This window comes from Mus caroli, chromosome 1, assembly GCF_900094665.2.
Source record: "Mus caroli chromosome 1, CAROLI_EIJ_v1.1, whole genome shotgun sequence".
Taxonomy (NCBI): domain Eukaryota; kingdom Metazoa; phylum Chordata; class Mammalia; order Rodentia; family Muridae; genus Mus; species Mus caroli.
This window is the reverse complement of record NC_034570.1, coordinates 106559218-106564259: the sequence shown is the minus strand read 5'-3', so window position 1 is coordinate 106564259 and position 5042 is coordinate 106559218.

Sequence of the window (5042 nt, the reverse complement as noted above, 5' to 3'; positions counted from 1 at the left end):
TTCCTTTTTCCTTTTTCCTTTTTCCTTTTTCCTTTTTCCTTTTTCCTTTTTCCTTTTTCCTTTTTCCTTTTTCCTTTTTCCTTTTTCCTTTTTCCTTTCCTTTTTCCTTTTTCCTTTTTCCTTTCCTTTCCTTTCCTTTCCTTTCCTTTCCTTTCCTTTCCTTTCCTTTCCTTTCCTTTCCTCTTCTTTTCTGTTCATATGTTTGTTTGTTTTTGAGACAGGGTTTAGCTGTCCTGTATAGCTCTGACTCTCCTGGAACTCGCTCTGTCCTGGAACTCAGAAATGTTCCTGCCTCTGCCTACCAAGTGCTGGGATTAAAGGACTGTGCCACCACTGCATGGCATGTGTTTTCTTGTAGCAGAAAATTCTTTAGACCTTTTACTTCTCCAGGTTGGAAAACTAGGTGGGTGAGATCTTCCACAATGTTCCAATGCTTAATGATACTAATCTCCTTTACAATTAGAACCTCTTTCAGCATACTCCTCAGCCTTAACACTAAGTGTTCTTTTATACTCTAAACTATATGCACTGTATTTCTTTCTGCCTGACTTGCTTTTTTCATTATAGACCTGTATCAGAGAAATCAGTAAGAAGTACTGAACAGATTAAATATTATGTAGTCTTGAAAATTCCTCCTCCAAAATCATAATTGTTTGAGTCCTTTCAGGTTTAGCTACAGGGAAGTTCTTATTAAAAGGAGAAAAAAATAAGGCATCCAGATTACTTGCCAAAGTATCACATGTATGTTCCAGTTTCTAATATGTTCCCCTCTGAAACTTCTTGAGCCAGGCCTCTACTGTCCACATGTCTCTTAGTCTCCCATGATCCTATTAGAGCATCCCAATATTCTCTGCTTACAGGATTCTACCACTTTTTTTAGCTCAAAGTTCTACATTCTTCCTCATTCTCCCAAAAACTATGACAGAATCTTCAGACAAAAACAACCATCCATTTACTAAACTCTAAGTTATGTTCTGTTCTGTAATAAAGTATGGTGACAAAAATTAGACTCATAAAAGAAATAGCTTATTTTCACTTATAGTTTCAAAATACAAATCCTTCATATCATGTGGAAAGCATGGTAGCAAGAGGCAAGTTCAGTACAGAGACTGAAAGATCACATCTTCAACTCTTAAACAAACAGTACAAAATGGGAAATGACGGGAAGCTATGAACTTCAAAAGCCCATCACTAGCTACTTCTTTCATGAAGGTCATACCACCATCTGAAACACCACCATCAAATGTGAATCATGTTTTCAAATATCCAAGAAATAATTCTAACTTAAACTATCAAATTCTTTCAAGTATGAAGCTTAATTTGGAAGAAATTAATTTAATATACCATTAGCTTTCACCAACACTGAAGCTAAGAATATTATTAGATAATATCTAAAACCTAACATTTTCCCCAGTTTACTATAACTAACCTGATGGATTGGTGTCACTATTCCAGCACTAGGAATTTTGTCTGGCTACTGATGTGGTCTCTTCAGAATGAATATCCTTAGGATATCTTCTATCAAGATATTTAAAATGACTTGACTTAAGACTGTTTTTTTTTTTATCCCTATAAAGCATTAAAATGCTTCTACATATATGTCCATTTCACATAACTTGTTTTAGCTAAAACAGAAGATACTAATGAATCTGAATACACATCAAAGAAATTATGTTTAAATAATTCAGGATGCATTAATCTGTTTTGTATGTTTTTTTAAAATTATTTGTTTATCTACACCCCAAATGCTGCCTCCCTCCTACTGCCCCCCACCCCAGAGTTCTGACCTCAATCCAGCCTATTCTTCACCTCTGAGAAGACATCCCAGGTTTCCCCCTACCCTGATGCATCATGTCTCTGCAGGATTAGGCACATCCTATTCCACTGATGCCAGATAATGCAGCCTTCTGTAACCTATGTGCCAGGGGCCTCTGATTAGCCCATGAATGCTTTTTGGTTGGTGTCTGAATCCCTAGGAGTTTCCAGAGGTCCAGGTTGATAGAGTTGGATTTCCTGTGGGGGTAGTAATCTCCTTGAGGGTCTACTATTCTTCTTGTAACTCTTCTATAGCAGTCCAAGGCCTTGGTCCAATGTTTGTCTATGGGTATTTGCATCTGTCTCAGTCAGGTGCTTTGTAGACCCTCTTATAGGGCCTCTATGCTAGGCTTCTGCCTGTAAGCAAAACATAGTGTCATTAATAGTAAGAGATTGCTGCCTGACCATTGGTCTCAAAGCGGGCCAGTCACTGGTCAGCCATTCCTTCAGTCTCTGCTCCATCTTTGTTCTTGCAGTTCGATTAGTTAGGACCAAATTTGGGTCAAAAGATTTTTAAGTTGATTGGTGTCACCATTCCTGCACTAGGAATTTTGTCTGGCTACTAATGGTGGTCTCTTTGGGGTGAATATCCTTAGTGTTGGGCATTTTGGCTAAGGTCACCTGCAGACTCCTGGGAGCCTACCTCATCTTTAGTCTCTGGGACTTCCTAGAGATTCCCCCCATGCCCTGATCCCTGTCAACTGTATATTTTCATTCATTCTCCTAGATTTCTGGACCTCACTCCTGTCTTTATTCATGTCTAATATTGCCCTCCACCCATTCCCATTATTCACTTCTCTCTCCTTGCTCTTTACTTCCATATGGAAAAACAAAAACAGCAGATAACCAAAACAATCCTAAGCAGTAAAAGAACAGGGAGGTATCACCATCCCTGACCTAAAGCTACACTACATCAATTAAAACTGAATGGTATTGATATAGAACCAGACAGGTGAATCAAGCAAATTGTTTTGAAGACCCAGAAATGCACCCACACACCTAATGACACTTGATTTTTGCTAAAGAATCCAAATCTATAAATTGGAACTGGATGTCTTCATGTGGGAGATTCATATTTATCATCCCATACAAAACTAAAGTACAAATAGAACAAAGACCACAAAGTAAAACCAGACACATTCAATGTAAATAGAAGAGCTACATGGTAAACACTCTTGAGTGTATTGGCATAAGAGAGATTTTCATGAATAGAAAGAACAACAGTGTCTCAGACAGTATGGTCAAGAATCAAAAAATGGAACTTCATGAAACTGAATACCATCTGTAAGGCAAAGAAAATTCTCAATACGACAAAATGGAAGCCTGGAGATTCTGACGAGATCATAATTAGCCCTTCTCCTGGGAGAGTGTTAATATCCAAAATATGTAAAGAACTCAAGAAGTTAAACTGCAAAAACAAAACAAAAACACAAAACAAAATGAAACAAACAAACAAAAACTCAAATGAATAACCCAATCAAAAAAATGGGCTATAGAACTAAACAGAGAATTCTCAAAAGAGGCCTCAGGATCAGCGGGAGCCATCATGTTTCCAGGACTCTGCCCAAAGTAGTCTGCACAGGTGAGAGTGTGCACCACAGAAGCTAACAGCTTCTGGGACAGGCAGGAGTCACAGAGCTTCTGAGGGAGCGCCCTTTTTGGGCTCCAGACATCTGGCCCCTCTCCCACCTGGGAGCCCTTTGCCTCAGGATCAGTGGGAGCCATCTTGGTTCCAGGACTCTACCCAAAGTAGTCTGCACAGGTGAGAGTGTGCAGTACAGAAGCTAACAGCTTCTGGGATGGGCGGGAGTCACAGAGCTTCGGAGGCAGCACCCTTTTCAGGCTCCAGACATCTGGCAACCTTCCCAGCCAGAGGAAAGGCATCTGCCCTGCCTGGGAGGACATTGCCTCAGGATCGGCAGAAGACATTTTGGTTCTGAGAATCCTCCGAAAGTTGTCTGCACAGGTGAGAGTGTGGACTACAGAAGCTAACAGCTTCTGTGACAGGCCAAAGCAACACAGCTTCTGGGAAAGGTCCTGTTTTGGGCCTTCATCTTAGGCCAGGAGGAGGTCCATACACCAGATATCTGTGCACCTTCCCTGTAAGAGGAGAGCATGCCTGCAGAGAGTGCTCTGACCACTGAAACTCAGAGGAGAGAGCTAGTCTCCCAGGACTACTGATAGAGGGTAACAGAATCACCACAGGAACAATCTCTAAACAGAGACAACTATAACAACTAACTCCAGAGATAACCAGATGGCTAAAGGTAATTGTAAGAATCTTATTAACAGAAATCTAGACCACTCACCATCATCAGAAACCAGCACTCCCACTTCGGGCAGTTCAGGGCACCCCAACACACCCGAAAAGCTAGACCCGGATTTAAAAGCATATCTCATGATGATGGTAGAGGACATCAAGAAGGACTTTCATAACTCAAAGAAATACAGGAGAACACTGTTAAACAGGTAGAAAACATTAAAGAGGAAGCACAAAAATACCTTAAAGAATTGCAGGAAAACACAACCAAACAGGTGATGGAATTGAATAAAACCATCCAAGACCTAAAAAGGGAAGTAGACACAGTAAAGAAAATCCAAAGTGAGGCAACAATGGAGATAGAAACCCTAGGAAAGGAATCTGGAAACATAGAAGCAAGCATCTGCAACAGAATACAAGAGATGGAAGAGCAAATCACAGGTGCAGAAGATTCCATAGAGAACATTGGCACAACAATCAAAGAAAATACAAAAGGCAAAAAGATCATAACTCAAAACATCCAGGAAATCAAGGACACAATAAGAAGACCAAACCTACGGATAATAGGAGTAGATGAGAATGAAGATTTTCAACTCAAAGGACCCAAAAATATCTTCAACAAAATTATAGAAGAAAACTTCCCAAACCTAAGAAAGAGATGCCCATGAACATACAAGAAGCCTACAGAACTCCAAATAGACTGGACCAGAAAAGAAATTCTGCCTGACACATAATAATCAGAACAGCAAATGCACTAAATAAGGATAGAATATTAAAAGCAGTAAGGGAAAATGTCAAGTAACATATAAATGCAGGCCTATCAGAATTACACCAGACTTTTCAGCAGAGACAATGAAAGACAGAAGATGCTGGACAGATGTTATACAGACTCTAAGAGAACACAAATGCCAACCCACACTAATATACCCAGTAAACTATCAATTACCATAGATGGAGAAACCAAAGT